Source organism: Tamandua tetradactyla, chromosome 3 (assembly GCF_023851605.1).
Source record: "Tamandua tetradactyla isolate mTamTet1 chromosome 3, mTamTet1.pri, whole genome shotgun sequence".
NCBI lineage: Eukaryota > Metazoa > Chordata > Mammalia > Pilosa > Myrmecophagidae > Tamandua > Tamandua tetradactyla.
Genome location: NC_135329.1, coordinates 90,520,654 through 90,537,607, shown reverse-complemented (window position 1 = coordinate 90,537,607; position 16,954 = coordinate 90,520,654). Strand labels below are relative to the sequence as shown.

Below are 16,954 nucleotides of genomic sequence, written 5' to 3'. Positions count from 1 at the left end.
ACCCAAGTACTTTGGAACATAGATGGCTTCTCATATGGCCATTTCTTCTAGCTCCTTGAATGAGCCATGTTCATCTGACCCCAGGACCCTTGCATCTGCTCTCATTTCTTCCTTCACACTATTTTTTTTTTTTACCTATATTCCCATGCAAAGTTAATTCTATTTCCTCAATCTTGAAAATAAGGCTGTTCTCCACGTTTTTGTATAAATGTTTCCATGAAAATTGGTTTAATACTTGTTTCTCTTATGGCAATTAAGCTCAGTGAGAAAAGCAATTTTATCTCTTTATCCCCCATCATTATAGTCAATGAAAAATGGCATTAGAGATGTTTTATGAGATAAATCTTCATTCAGTATGAAAAGTAAAAATTAATAATTATGTTGGGGACATAGTTAATAGTTTGAAAAATGAATTAATGGCTTGAAAAATTCACATTGGACACCCTACACAACTCTGAAATAAACTCCAGATGGCCTAAATATCTAAGTGCAAGTTTTAAAATTATAAAATATTTTAAGAATATATGGAGGAATCTAGAACTTACAGAATGAAACGGGCTTTTAAAAACAAGCCATCAAAACAGAAACTGTAAAGAAAAATATTTGGAGCATTCATGGCACAAAACTTAAAGGAGTTTGAATAAAAAGTAATGTTAAAATTCAATTTATAGCTGAGAAATGTATTTAATACATGCCTTTGTGAGTTAATAAGAAAAGCAGAGGCACCCATTAAGAATGGACCAAGAATATACCAAAGCAGGCAATTTAAAAACAAATAAATGCATGTGGTTTGTGGTTTACAAATGTGTAAAAACATTCATTATTAAAAAATAAAGAATTGTAGACTAATACAGCAATGAGATGCTGCTTTTTTTGTCAGTTACTTAAAGACAACCTACTAATAATACTTAGTGTTTGCAAGAGTGTGGAAAAAGGAACTCACAGAGTTTGATCCAGAAGTGAAGAAAAATTTGTAATAAAAGGCTCTAAAATATGCATTTCTGCTGGTGAGTTCATTGTGGCATTATTTGTAGTAACAAATTGAAAGCAAATGTGCAACAATTGGGGCTTTTAAAAATATATTATGGTGCATCCAGCAAAGCAATAAGTCATTAAGGATGGTTTCACAAAGCATTTTTATTAATGTGAAAAGGCATTTCCATATATTTTATGTGAAATCATGCTACAAAAAGAATGCTTAATATTATTTATTGTCTATTATTTATGCTATGCATGCATATAATATATGTAAATAGATGTTCATTTACATTTATGTATATAGCAGAAAGTTGTATTTTTTAACATAAACTTAATAATGGCTATCTCTTGCTAATAGGATAATAGTTTCTTTTTGACACTTTCTTATTTTTGCTCATTTTTATTTAATATATTTTTTTCAATAACCTTATGTAATTTGAGCTAAATAAAAATGACATTTAATGGGGAGATATTTAGAATAACTTCAAAAGTATATCCTTGGGTACCCTATCCAAACTTGAGACATGATAACGTCTACAGAAGAGAAGAAACAAAAAACACTTTCTAAAATTTTTCTTTGTCATTTCAATGATTAACTGCTTTACCCTACCTTTCCTTTCTTCCAAATGAGAACAAAGTGATTTCAAATCCCTTAAATTTTTCTCTCTTTTTTTTTATTATAGGGAAAATATAGGTTGATTTCTCCATTACTATTTAAAGTACAATTCCCAGGGCACTTTATATTCACCACACTTATGCCATTTTCTACATGATAAAATCATTATTTATGGACATTTTTTTCTTCTACTGGGCTGTGAATTTCATGAAAATTGAGTTCTGACTAATTTATCTAATGTAGCTCCAACTGTGTCAAAACTAAATGTGTGCTTGTACATAACAGATTTTCAGTATATTTGAAGAGTGACAAATGGCAGTAAATTAACTTTAGTTTTTCCTTTTTCTACATGGTTCCTTCATTTTTTCTTCTTTTTAATGGATGAGACAGATCACTTAGGGTGTACCTGCTCCTTTCACTCAAGCTATTTTTCTTTTCTATTAGAGTCATTTTCAGATGTTTTACTATGTCTTTGGGAACATTTATCTTTAAATTTCTCCAACCTAGGGGTGCCCCAATATGGTTATGTCCTTATTTTTCATGGTAGGTTGCCTATAATTTTGTCAGCTAGCCTATTCCATACTAGGAGTGCGAATGCTGTTAAAATGTTATAAGAGATGAAGGACACTCATTTTCTTTGTGAATAAGGCCACTGATTCCAGCCCTGCCCATGGGAGGAACAGACAATAACTAGGAACTCTCGTCTATCTGGTGGCCCTCCTTATGTTTGACAAGAGTCAGCAGGTCCCCTCGGGCACTGCTCCGCTTTGCTAGGAGATACAGCTGCTCATGCACTTACTCTGTGATGGCTCTTCTAGAACATCCTATAGGTTAGCCACAAACCTTCAAGAACAGGCCCTGGTGTTCCCGACCTCATCAGTCCCTTAGCAGGGCATGGTAGAAATATCCTCACCCTTATTTAGAAGATTATCAGATTTATTCATAATTTTCTGATTGCTCTGCCTCTTTTTTTTCAACAATTTACCTGGATCTTAGGTTTCTTTGCTCCCATTTGCTGCTGACCATTTATACTGATTGTGGGCTCCCTAGGCTTCCTGAGTTTGTGCCTCTGGTTAAATAGATAAGAATTCAAGCTATTTTTCCATCCTCATGACTACTACAAATGCGAAAGAATAATAAAACCTGGAAGTTCATGTTTTTATGTTATGCTTTTCTAAGTTTTTTCCCATCCCAATACTCCAGATTCATGGGTGATATCAAGGTTTCTTGAGCACAGAAAATATTATGGTAAAAAGCCATTACCAGTTTCAGGATCCTGGGAGACATCAGCATACCAAGAAGCCTGAGACCAAACTAATACTCACAAAATGTTTCCTGGCTTTCAGAGGGAAAACTCATTGTGACTATTTGGTACAGACCTGAGGGTGAACTAGATATTGCCACAAAAGTTAACACTTATTGAACAGATACTACAATTGTGCAGTTGAATATCTCATTTAATCTTCGCAGCCACCCTGCAAGGAAATTCTTTAATCTCTCCATCTTACATATCAGGAAAATGACTCTGGGAAAAGTTACATATTGACCCCCAAACATCCACAAGTTCTGGTGAACAAAGAAATCCAAGATCTGTGCCCAACAGTGCTGGTCTCTTCCTCTCCTGCCTTTTCTTTCTACTCAAAAGTTTTATAATCCTATGAATGAAGAAATAAAGGGAAATTGTGACACAAGCAAGTTGACTATAGATATGGTATTATTTCCTCACTCTTGAGCTTAAAATGATAGTAGATGATGCTAGAAAAAGTCTCTTATTCTTGATATGAGTTGATTGATGTGCTATTTGAGTTGATTGATAAAGAGGAGACCCATTTTCAGGTTGGATTCTACCCCACAGAAAGAACAAGAGACATAGCACTCCAAAAACAAAGAAAGTTCCGTGATTACTAGTGAGGATTTTGAACTTAAATGTAGATGTAGTCATATCTGTGTGAGGGATCAGAATTTGCAGTATGAGGAGAACCTGACCAGGAAGGGCATATGAACTGTTCCCTCAGCTCCACCAACCAAAAGCATTGCCAGGAAGGTGAATCTCTGTTTCTTTCTCTCCCTATCCCCTGTGTGTGAGTGCATTTGTAGACACACACAAATAGCATACAAACACATATATACACACATACAGCAGAATTAAAAAGTGTGAAATTATCATAAAGAATGTGGTTTGAGTCATCAGCAATTCCTTCTGCCTTATTTGTTGCCATTGATTACTTTCATTTATAAAAAAATAAATTGGATAGCCTGGTCCTCTAGCTGACATTCTGTTATTTTCTGAATGATTTACTTGTACCTTAAAACTCAAGCAATACAGAAGAAAACACAAAAAGCAAAATGTAAGCCTAAATCTGACCAAGGAGCATTAACCACTCAACATTTGCTAAACATATGAATGGACAGATGGGTGAAGAGATAGACCAGGAGAAAAATGAGTAGAAGAGCAGCTAGAGCGCTTGTGATACATATGTCTGAACTTTCAAGTAGAGAAAGATAAGCTGGAACCATTTAGATTTGTTTTCTCAAATACTCATCAACAAACCTGTGTTTCCCTCTGTCCTGGGAACATGTCCCTTTGGGTGTGATATCCGTGGATCAATGTGGCTTGCAAGTGAGACTCTTTAAGTTGGAAATTCTCTCTATGAGTTCTGCTGCTTTATTTCTTTCCAGCCTCACTTCCAACTGTTTCTCAGCCAGGAGGTGGGCAGAGAGCCCCAATGGCATGTGAGCGTGTTTCCTCCTTCAGCTCCACCTGTTTAACAGTGGGGGTTGTCAGGGAGTATTCTACACCTCTCCCTTAGGATGTACCTCCAACACCTGACATTTTTGTATTGGTCTTTGAATACCACAATTTTCCCTCTTAAGGAAATCCAAATCCTACTCCAGTTCTCAGTAAGGTACTAGCCTTCAGCCTCTCTCGTCATTTTTGTTCCAAACTTCACCACATTTGGCAGATATTCTTCCAAGAGTAAAAGTTAGAATTGTAGAAATCCTTGTTGTGACAAAGTGTGAGCTCTCTTTTTGACCTTTGTCATTGTTTTTATAGATTTGGGTAGGTTTCATAAGATGAGGAGTTAAACAGAAGTGTCTTTATTCAGCCCTCTTTAAGCAGAATTCCCATACCAGTGACATTTCCAGGGCCCGGATTTAATGGATTTAATAACATTGAGTTAATGTCTCTTGAGAGCTTCTATCTTAGCAAGCCTTTTTATTTTTACTTATGAGTGTGCTGTACCTTATTTCAGCATTCCTTAAAGGAGAGTATGAATATATGAAAATAACAAAAATCAAGTAAAAGCCCTCAAGTCTCAAAGGGGAGATACTTTTAGTATATAAGAAGTTAGCATTGAGTAGTAAGATAGATACAAGTTCTGGGCATCTATAAGGGGGAGTTATAAAGGAAAAAAAAAGAAGATATGTCAAAGATGGGAAAGAAAAATAGCCATACCGATGGCCACGTGCCTCCTGTCTTATTTCTGTGTTATTTTTGGGGGTGCCAGAGTAGCGATTCGGTTCTATGCAGTCTTCCCAACCGTGAATCACTCCGCCAACCGTGAATCACTCCGCCAACCGTGAATCACTCCGCCACCCCCAGGGGCAGCCTGTTGTTCTCTTTCCCTTTATTCTCTTCAGCTTTTCTCCAGGAGCTCTCCATTTCTTTGACTTGGATATATATTTGGCCCCGCGTGGGAAATCAGGGCATCAGAGCTGAGGCATTAAAACCTTTTGAGTTAAATAGTGTTAGGAGATTATTTTCACAGAAGCCCTTAAAAATAGATGTATCCAATTACTATAATTCTAATTTTTGAAATGTTAGTACTTTTGACAAGTTGCCCCTCTGTTTATCTCTTCTTATATGAGCCTCATGATTTCCCCCAAAAGAGCAGCATGAGACTGGAATTTTCAGTTTATCAAAGCAAATTGCATGCATTTTCCAGAGGCAAATTGCAGACCAAAGGCATTTGTAGATGAATAGAAAACTACATGAAAGTGAAATCTCTGCTGTGTTTGCCTACTCATAACTCCAACACAAATTACCTTTTGAAACACTATTTGGAAATCTAAAAAATTTCAAAAAGCACAAATAATGGGTGTGTTGAAAATAGAACCCAAGTTTCTCAGCTCCAAACACACTACTTCACTATTCATTACTTAACCTTGGTTCAATCTTTTTTTTCTTAAGTTTCCTAAAGTGTGTCCAAGTTTGTGTCTGCTGAAGTTCATAACATAAAAAGAAACAAGCTTACACTGTACTTTGTCATCCTTATGAGATTCACCCCATATTCCAAGGACCAATGGAAAATTCTGGATTTATGCTTTTTCTTATACTGAAGAGGGCATGACTTCTTGCAACAATTACATGTATATCCATTCAGATCCTATTATAAAAAAGGGAAGTATGAATAATATTATGGATTGAGGCACAGAGGGTTTAATTGGCTATTACAGAGGCTCTGAGAAAAGAAGGACAGGTTTAGAACTTGAACTCAGGTGTCAATGTTTCTTTCGGTAGATCAAAAGACTGCTTAAATCTAAGTTATGTGTTCTTGATAATCTTTAATGAGAGAAAGGCATCACTCTCTTTTCACGCTGGTTACCCAGCATTTGCCCTCTAGACCCTTTCCCTAACTTACTCTGCCTCCTTCTGGGTCTTCTGGGGGCTGGCCGCCATGGACAACATAAATGCAGTTATCTTGCTCTCTGTCTTTGGGTCAATAAGGCTGATGGAAGCACTGGAAGGAGATTAGACTTTAGGAAATAGAGATGTCAGAGTGCTTACCCTACACACTCCTTCCCTGCTTTAGTTCAGATCTGGCTATGTCTGCCGTACTAACAACTGGGGGAGACCCCACTCCCTGCCCAGCTTTCAGTTAAACTCCAGTTTCACCATTTCTTCCCTTTGTTCCATCAAGTCCAGATGTGGAAAAGGCTTCCCATTATTGCTGGTCTTAAAGTGTCTAAACATCCTTTGCTGGCTCTCTAACCCTGCCCACACCTTGGTATATAGTTGCCTCATTAAGAAGTTTCTTTGAAAAATCCCATCTGAGCATGTCATGGGTCGTGCTGGGATCTTGATGGATATAAATGTAATGAATGCTTTGTGTGCCACAAACAGACAAAAGAGTTATTTCACTCTCTGCTCTTCAGAAATGCATGCAATTCACCCTCTGTGAGTGATATGCAAATGTGCATTGGAATATTGTGAATTCAAAGCTGCCACCAAATAATTTCCAGAGTGAGCAAGACCCTTCCACATTGGAGATGAGCATACGTACACACACATACTATTCTCTTAGCAAGAGCTTCTAATCAGCTGGTGGTTTGTCTTCTCTCTGCTGTGATTTCTGCGTCTTGTTTGGGAACCTTGATCTTTTCTCAGTCCTCATATCCTCTGCTGAGCCTTTCCAGGCAGGGAAATGTCTCTGGAAAGAAAGCTGACTATGCAGACAGCACAGAGCTTTGTTTCATACCACAGAGGGGAGTTCTGATACGGAGGATCCAGAACAAGAGATAACATATTAGTTTGGTTTGGGGATATGCTTGGCATTTATTACTTAACATTTGTGGGAGCTATCCTGAGAACTTGAAAATAATATTTTTAAAATAATTTAAAGTTTAGCTTCATTTTATGCAACTTTCTTCTGCTTCCCTAGCCCAACTCTTTGAATTATCTATTAAGAAAATTGTCAGCTTTCTCTGAGATTAATGGAAAATTCACCTCTCTCGTTTCTTTCTACCTTTTCCTCTAGTTTATTTCATCTTTTTAGTTTTCCTTGTCCATTGTGTCAGAGATCTAATTAGGTATTGTATCTTAAAAGAATTTTCCTTGCAACTGTATTATAAAATATATAAAAAGAAAAATTTAATGAAAACCAGCAAGCAATCAATTAACACCACTTATTGGTGGGTTTTTCTATATGTAAATTACTATGCTGTGCTTGGAATAAAGATAAAAATAGATGAGAGCTTGTAAAAAAATTTAATAAGAATTCCAAACTCTAGGTCATCAGTATAGGGGCAATTGATAATATACTTAAATGCTTTTCATCTATTAATCAATTATTCATTTATTCAACATATAATTTACACAGCTTCTATAATATATAAAGCATTTTGTGGATGGTAATAAGAAGCAAATATGTTCCTCTCCTTTTCTATAAAGCCTATAATCTATTTTAGAATAAATCATAGGTAGTTTCAAATGAATGACCAACCAGGTGCAAAATGGTGCAAAATAGTACCTCCAGTCCCAGCCACCAATCAAAAAGAAATATCATTGACAGAAGTTATGAGGCCCTTAAAACTGAATAGCTGTGTGCTGCTCTCATTATTAATGTGATCCTCAAAAAAAAGATGTGATAAGTATGGGTTAATTGAATAAAGGATTGCTTGTGTGTGTCTTTCTATCTACGATAGAGTATACTAGTGCAGTGCTTTATAAAAATAGATTTAAAAACATTTAATATGGAAATATTAAAAACCTATCCATCCCTTACTTTAGAAGGGAAACCTGGAAGACGGTATAGAAGTTGGAATATTTGACATGTTCAGCAAATTTCAGGATTCACTTTCTAGGTTTGGTGGATGGAGTGGGGTTGAAAGTATAAGGAAATGGGTTTAACCAAGGAAACAGAATTTTAGCGTGCCTGCTAATTGCTAAATGTTGCTAAAACTTACCTGGCAGTTCCGCAGCTTGGGTGATGATACAATTTGTTTGAAGAATTACCTAGTGTTAGGATTAAAGAAGGCCTGGAGACAAACTGTTCACAGGTGAGTGAATTTATTCAGGCACCAGCACGGTGGGGTTCTGAAGTTAATTTCAGCCTGCTGGGGGAAAGCAATGGAGGATCTTTTATATCTGAGGGACTGGATAAGTGATGGGAGGGTTTGGCAGGCATGGGACAGGAAAGGACCTTGAGCTGGTGGCCCGGGGGAGATGGGGAGCCTGTTTCAATAGAAGACCTTGAGCCATTAGCAGAGAGAAAGAGGAAGTGCAGACTGCGACATGGATGTAAGAGTCTGATTCAAAATCATGTGGGTGTTGGTGGGGAATGGCTTCTGTTATTTTTGCCCCTTGTTTCGATTCCAAGCCTATTATTCCAACATCTAGAAAAGTTACTAAGCAAAAGAACTATTATGGTTTAAGGAAATAAAGGCTGTCCCGTTTTCCCTAGCTATTTACTAGCCATAATATGGAACACAACAATGCTTTCCCTTAACTTGCTTGTGCCTTTGAGAGAGTTGGCCACTGGGAGGCTGGATCCTGAGACCAAGCCAGAGTAGAATGTGGGCCCCACTAGATGGCATTTCAGCAGAGAGCTCAGGAACACCATATCCTGTCCCACCTCTTTTCCAGGTGAATCACCTAAGGAGACAGACCCACAGGAACTGCACTACCTCTCAGGTAGATGGAACTAAAGCACTGGAGAAGCCTCAAGAGCTAATGGGCTTTTTTGTACCTGTACATCCATTCTTATTAACTTATTATTAGCCTAACACAAAATGGAAACAACTTTTGTCCTAGAGAAGATAGGACATGCATCCGAGCAAGAAGTAGGCCTATTCTGAGAATCAGGTAAAATCCTAGACACTCAGTCCCATTTTGCATAGAACGTGCTTATATGAAGATCTTATCCATTGTTTATCTGAAAATCCAGTTTAACTGGGCATCCTATAGTTTCATCTGTTAAGTCTGGCAACCCTCCCTGAGAAGCCACACACCTATTGAATGAAGAAGTAGAAGCAAGGGCTACATTTTATGAATAATCCCCTGCTCTCAATTAAAATCCTTGATCTCAATCCAAGCTAATGAGAGACTTGGAATCATGTCCCATTAGTGTAACATCCTGTCTTTTGAAAATGTGTGAGAATAGGAATTGGAGATCTCTCCCTTTTCCTTCCCTCTGTATTATGTTCTCTTTTGACCCTTTGGACCTCACAACACACAGCTTTGGTCAGCCAAGATTGTGGTCCACCTCTCCTTGAGTCCTTTTACAGTGTCAGGGAGAACCCACTAGCACCTCCATGTGGCCACTTCCTTTTCTCTCTCTCTGATGCCTCTGGCTGGAGACTGAGACGCTTATATGCATGCCCAGCCCCCATGAGAATTTCTACTACAGACTGCCCTCAGGAGTCAAGTGTAATAGTCAACCTTGAGATATTTCTACCTTGAAATACGTCCATTGCCGATAGGTAAATTTGATTAGCAATTCTGTTATAGGGGTTACAGAAAGCATAACTATATTTTTCAGCAGTTTAGAAGACTTTGCCAAAGAAATGTATTTATTCATAGCAGTTTTTCTGCACATATCCTCTCCTTTGTCCCTTCTGACTGTCTCTGTCCCTTCCCCCGACAGGAGCACTCAGACATACAGCAGATGTTGTCTCAGCACTGAAAAATATCACACTCATTTTAGATATATAATTGGAGTAAGTGGGGAACATTTATGAAGATGTTTTCCTGCATGAAATTTCTAACAAAATCTCATGTTATTTCTTCACTTTTCAAAGTATGCTTTTATCTCTAAGCTCACCTAGAGGTTGTCCTTTGTCTTCTAAATTCTCTTTCAAGGGTTTTTCCCCTTCCTGCCCTATTTAAAAGCAACTCCCTTACCATGTCTTGCCTCAACAGACAGGCCACATTATTTTCAGTCAACCATCTGGCCAGGCAAAGAATTATTCCCCTCAGCCAATAAGGAAAGAGAGAGAGAGAGAGAGAGGAGTGGGAGGGAGGGAGGGAAGGAGGAAGGAAGGAAGAAAGAAAGAAAGAAAAGAAAGAGAAAGAAAGAAAAAAAAATGGAATAAACTGTGTTGATATTTCTAATAGTCTGAAGAGGAAATGTGCTATTTAAATGGTAGCATTTAATTGCTATTATCTGAAATAGTTGCTTCATGTAAACTTCTTATTTATTTAGCATAAACACCTCGATGCTCATTTCCTGGCTTGGGACATTTTTAGCGGTCACTGCTGGTTGTCAATGACAACAATCATAGTTAATTTTTCGTTCTGACATGCACCAGCATGCTATTACACACAGATTACTCTAGATTGAATAAATGAATAGCAAAGCTGCTGGCCAAGGGCTCTGAACATTTATCAGTGGAAGTAATGAATTACATCATCTGCTCATGAAAATGCAGGAAGGGCCAACATAGGTCAGGAGCTTGTTAAAGTTTCAAGTTGTCTATTTCTGTCTTAATTTTCAAAACCAAGTGTACCAGAGGTTCCTATTTTTCAGGGAGTTAGGAAGAAAGCTCAGATTTCTTGATTGGATGTTATTTAACTCTTTTAACACATCATGAAGTTACAATTCAGCAAGGGGATGAAATGTGTCTTGTCCCTTATATGAATTTTTCAAAGACACGTAATAGACTTATTAACTAAATTTCAGTTCATTTGCACTTTTGTTTCAATATGGTTATTATTTTATCGAGAAAAGTAACTAAACAATAGCCTTGCATTGGTTTCATCAGGTACATTAGCACAGTTAGAATATAAATGGGACTAGCACAATGAATGCATTAGAATAAAGTGATAAGATCACCTTTTCATTCACATACTTTTATAAAACATGCCTTTCCTTTGTTTGCAATCCAGTATCGAACTTTTCTGAAAATTCTGGAAAAAAAAAAGAAGCTTTCAGATAATTTTTAAGTCAGTGACAAGACAGCATAACCATGCTTATCTTTTAAATGATAAAGTTAAAAAGTGTGGGTTGTTTCATTAGTTGTGTCACTGAGCACAGATGTATGGGGATGAGTTGGGTGCCCTAGAATGGGCTGTGTACCAGGTTGGGAGACTATCATGTTTTGGTATTTGGGTTCAATACTAATTACAAAATCAGAATGCAAAATTATGCTAGCATATGTTAAAAAATCCTCTCCTTTTTGAAAATATGTTCCATAAATATTATTCACCAAGTAATAAATGTAAGTTTATAAATGATTTTATTGGCTATAGTATGTGCTACTCAATGAAAACGTCATCTCTCATCGAGTGATAATTTTGTTATTACTGCTTTTTCATGTTTTAGTATTTCATTAACATTTTTGTAGAGCTCCCTATATATCTCTATACACAGGAAAGGCAAGGAATGGGCACTTTAAGACTTTGAGAGATAGATGCAAATTGTGCTTCAGACAGTTTGTAGCAATGTAAACGATCCAGTAATGTGCAAGATTACTTCTATTGTCCACCTTAAATATCTGCTTTCTTCCAGTGTCTGACAATATTGTAGGAAACATGATATCTGATTATTTTAAGTTTTATCAAAATAAGGTTTCATATCTTTTCACTGGTTTACTATTTGTAATTGGTTTTTTTTTGTAAGTTTCTTAGCTTTCTCATCCTTAATTAGACTTTTGTGCAACATATTTCTTTGTCAGTTTCCTTTTCTTTTTATTATATTCCATATAAAATTCAATTCAGTTGCTACAGTAATTTAAATGATGTTTCTCTGGCATTAGAATAACTATACATGCAAATAAAGAATAAGTAGTCTAATTTGATTTTAAATCTCACGCTTTCAGTGGGAACCCAAGGAAAATCTATCTCTGCAATGTAGTGTCTGGGATTTGTGAAGGCCTCCCTTTCTCAGCTCAGCTCTACTTTAAATGGATATTTGAGGATATCAGAAGTTTGGTCTAGAGACAAATGAGATAGTGCTCTATCGTGATAATTGTTATTTTGATTATCTTGCATTGCATAAAGGTTTTCTTGAAATGGTAAAAGGGTGGGAATTGGTTTCCTTCCTCTTTGTTTTGAATTTAAGATGCTAGTATTGTTTTCACTCTTTACTTAACCCTGCGTAATGACAGAATTACTAGGGTTAATCAAATATGCTTAGGGGTAGGTACAGATGTAGATAGAGATAAAATGTATATTTAGATGTAGATGGTAGAGATTTAGATTTAGATGTAGATACAGATACAGATGTAAATGTTGAGGATGTAGATGCAGTTTATAGATTTAGATGTGGATATAGATGGTGTAGATTTAGATGTAGATAGAGTTTTTTATCAACAAGGAACCAACTTTAAGTGAGGATCCCAATGAATGTGAGGGCAATATGGAAGGAAAGTAAGGGACTCTAATTTCAGCATAGTGACTGGGGAAGGTTTCCTGGGGAAACAGATCATTGTCCTGAAACTTGACGGTACAAATGAGTTATGTAGGCAAATAACAAGCAGGAGGACTGAAAAGGACTAGGGAGGAAGAGGCAAGATTTAGTTTGGTTAATAAAACATAGTACTATAAAGATAAAGGAAAAGTAGCAGAGAATTGTACTACCAGTTTATCTCCAAGTCTGTCCATAGAAAAGAATAATACTGGGGAATTTTCAAAAGTTCAGATGCCTGGGAACTGTACTAGGCTCACTAAATAAGAAACTTTGGCTGCACAGGTAGTTCAGTGGTAGAATGCTCGCCTTCCATGTCCGAGTCCCAGGTTCGATTCCTGGACCATGCACCACTATCACCATCATCACCAAAAAAAAACCTGAAGAGGCCAGAGTGGGATTACAGGAAGGCCAAGCTTAAGAACTACAAGTCTAATGAGAGAGACTGGAGGGCCTAATAAAAATAATCATAATTCCAAGCACAGGGAAATAAGATAATAATTATCATTCCTAAATATTAAAACCATATATATATATATATATACATATTTTTTTTTTGGCATGAGCAGGCACTGGGAATCAAACTTGGGTCTCTGGTATGGCAGGCAAGAACTCTGCCACTGAGCCACCATCACACCACCCCTAACCATACTTTTTTGAAAACCAATTTGACATTTATTTTTTGTTAGAAAAGTTGAAGGTTTACAGAAAAATCATGCAAAAGGTTTCATTGTTACTCCTTCCCATCCTTGTTATTAATACCTTGCTTTAGTGTTGTATGTTTGTTACAACTGTTGAAAGAATATTATTATAATTATACTATTAACTTTAGTCCATGGCTTACATTATGGGGGTGATGTTTATGTTGTACAGTCCTATGGGTTTTTTTTCTTAATTTTTATTCTAATAACATATAGGCAACCTAAGATTTTCCCATTTAGCCACATCACACTTTTAACTAATGTACAGAATCACAGAAACCTAAGACAATTTAGGAAGAAATGGAAATGACAATGCATCTATAAAACTGCATGCTTACAAATTAATTTAGGCAAATAAAATTATTTTAAATGAATTGATCAGTTACTGTTGGAGAAAATATTTGGAATTCAGCAAATAAAGAAGAGAAAGGGAGTTCAATGCAGTTAGTGACTGTAAATATCAGGTTTCTTGATTTAATCACATATTTCCTTTTCTAGGTTTAAGTTGCCATTTTACTGCACATTACCATTCAGATCTGTGCCCCCTTAAATGGTGTAGAGTATAAACGTATCGCTAATTGTTTACTCACTCCCCTACGAATGGACATTCAAATTATTCCGATTTTTTGTATTACAAAACCATTGCCCTAAATATCCATACCTTTATCTTTTTATTCACATATAAGAAAGATGCCCTTTAGAGTTTACATTTAAAAGTGGAAATTCTGAGTGTCAGTATATCTGCTTCGTAAACATAACCAAAGCTTATCGTTCTCTATTTTTTATTTCTCATTCTTGTTTTATTTCTCCTTAATCACATTAATAGAAAATATGATAGATTTGGTTGGGTCTATTTGCCTAGGTGTACATGAGGCCTTGAAGCATATAATCCTTACAAGACTAAACCAATTGTATAGAGTTAGCCCTATATTAGAGAAGAAGAAGATAAAATTGATATAGCCAAAATTTAGCAGATGGCATATCCAGCATTGCAACTCAAACCCCTGGGCTATTGTAACTGAACTCAGAAGTCATAAAAGAAAGACAGTTTAGAAGAAAGCTGCTAGAGAATATATGCACATGTAAAAGTATATGTATGCATATGTATAAGTATATATTACAGAGCCTATAATCCAAGTGGTTAAGAGTCCCACCTACTACAAAAGTGTATACATACACATGTGCACATATGCATGCATTATCAGGGTTATTTCCAGAACGTGTGATAATATGTTAATATGTTAATTAATGAATGCATTAATGTATTAATACAGATTAATACATAGTATTACATAGTTATTTTGTGCATAGTCTCACAGGTTACTCTGTAGGAAATCCCCAACAAGAATTAATTTGAAAGGTACCACTGAAGTATCTTCCTGCTATCAAAATATCTCCCTTGTATACCTCAACAGGGCATGATGTTTCTATATTGTTGCTTCAGTCATTTGTCCTCAGACACTGAAATCTCCAAAGATGCTTAATAAAATTTTAAAAATTATAAAGGAAACATTATGTCTCTAAGGTTGGAATGAATAAGTAGATCAATTATTTCTAAAGTATCTTAAAATCCCTCTCTTTCAAATTTTGGAGAGGGTGGTGAGATGGTGAGGGATATAGAGGGTACGTTTCAATAAGGCAGCAAAGGAGAGAAGAGGGAGGGGTAGGTTTGGAGAGTGGCATTAGAGACAACCTGGAAACACCTGGGGGTGAAAAGTATCACTAAAAAGAAAGGTAAGAGAATGCCAACCACTACTTTAAAATTTTACCTGGTCTTCCCAACAAGTATTGAAGCATTAAAGTATTTTTCTAATCTGTGCTGTCCTCTGTGGTAGGTGCTGTGATTTCAAAGGCAATAAGACGTGGCTTACTCCCCACGAGAGCGCAAGGCCGTGGAAATGATGGACAGGAGGCTAACTTCAGCGCAAATAGAATTGACCCCATGTTCCGCGGTCCATTCTCTTCTTGTTGTGGAATTAAAAGGAACCACAGTTTGGCTCAAGAACTGTTGAAACGTGGTGTGGAATTCTACAATATACTCCCTTAAAGGGGAAACACAGGGGGGTCCCACAGCATTTCATACCCAAAACTTCTTTAAATGTCTTCTTTAAGCAACATCTGTCCTCCTGATGTGTCTGGTAAAGGGTCCCTGCATGCTTATCCGTCTGGGCCTCTCACTGTCACATTTCATTCTCTTCCATGCCCATCTTCAGACAGGGGGTTCCTCTGTACCATGGGCAGCCCTCGCCATGCTCCCACCGTGCCCATGGCTGGTCTTCTTGGACTGCTTTATACTTTTGTCAAGAGATCCTCTATTCATTCTAGTGTGGTGTTTCTCAACCTTGGCACTACTGAGAGCTTGAGCTCCATAATTCTTCCTTGTGGGGGACTCTTCTATGCATTATAAGATGTTTAGCAGCATCTCTGGCCTCTCTCCACAAGAAGCCAGTAGTGTACCCCCGGTTGAGACAACCAAAAATATCATCAGGCATTGCCAAATATGCCCTGGGGAGGGGGGTGGCAAATTGCCCCAGATTGAGAACCACTCTTTTCTTGGATACATTCTCCACCTCATACTCTGGTAATTTCACAGTACAAAGTAGAAAGAAATGTCAGGCGGGAGTATCGTGAAAACACTTAAACCAGTCTGAGCCTTTCCTGACCCCACTGAAGTTTTAGCTTCACCTTAACTCTCCCTATCTTGTTTCCTGCTATATTTTTCTCCATAACATTTCATCACAATGCGATTTGCTATATCATTCCCTCAATTTTCTTTATTATTGTCTTTCTCACCCAACCAGCATGAATACTTCATGAGGAAAAGGTTTCTTATTCATCTGGCTTGCCTCTGTTTTTCTTTTGCCTCTAAAACAATGGATGGCACATAATAAGTGTTCAATAAATATTTGCTGAATGAATGAATGATCAAATGAATGAATAAATGGGTGAATGGATAACTAATGGATGTGGGCAGACACACATCCCCTCAGCAGAGTTAATTCATGGGGACCACAGTCCACCCAGAGCAGCTCATCAGCTTTTAGTGCCCTCAGAGGCAACTTCACCCTCAGCAGTGATATGATAGAAGATTCTTAAGAAATTTGATTCAGATCCTCCTCTTTTATTACCTCTATCTGAGAATCTTTCCTCGATTGGTTTATAGCATGGTTGAAGTATATTTGATTTTGGGTTAAAAAAAAATTGTAGCCATTGCCATCCGTTTTAGAATACTTGAACCATTATCACAAATACCACACAATGAGCTGGCTTAACAACAGGAATTTATTGGATCTTGGGTTCAGAAGCTAGAAGTCCAAAATCAAGGGGTCTGCAAAGACATGCTTTCTCCTTGAAGACTGCTGCATTCTGGTGCTGGCTTGCCAGTAATCCTTGCAGATCTTTGGTTTTCCTGTCACGTGGTCATGTCCTCTCCTTTCTCTTCTGGGTCCCTGCTGACATCCTGTTTCCAGCTTCTCCCTGTGGCTTTCTCTATATGAGGTCTCTAGTAATCCACATTAAGACTCACCTCAGTC

At 37.1% G+C, this 16,954-nt stretch overlaps 1 long non-coding RNA gene across 1 annotated transcript; it reads left to right on the top strand.

Annotated features, from left to right (window-relative positions):
* The first annotated feature begins 3,501 nt into the window (after positions 1-3,501).
* LOC143676221 (uncharacterized) lies at positions 3,502-15,413 on the top strand. Its single transcript, XR_013171932.1, has 3 exons — positions 3,502-3,638; positions 8,961-9,179; positions 15,257-15,413. It is a non-coding gene; the product is annotated as an uncharacterized LOC143676221 (long non-coding RNA).
* The last annotated feature ends 1,541 nt before the right edge of the window (positions 15,414-16,954 follow it).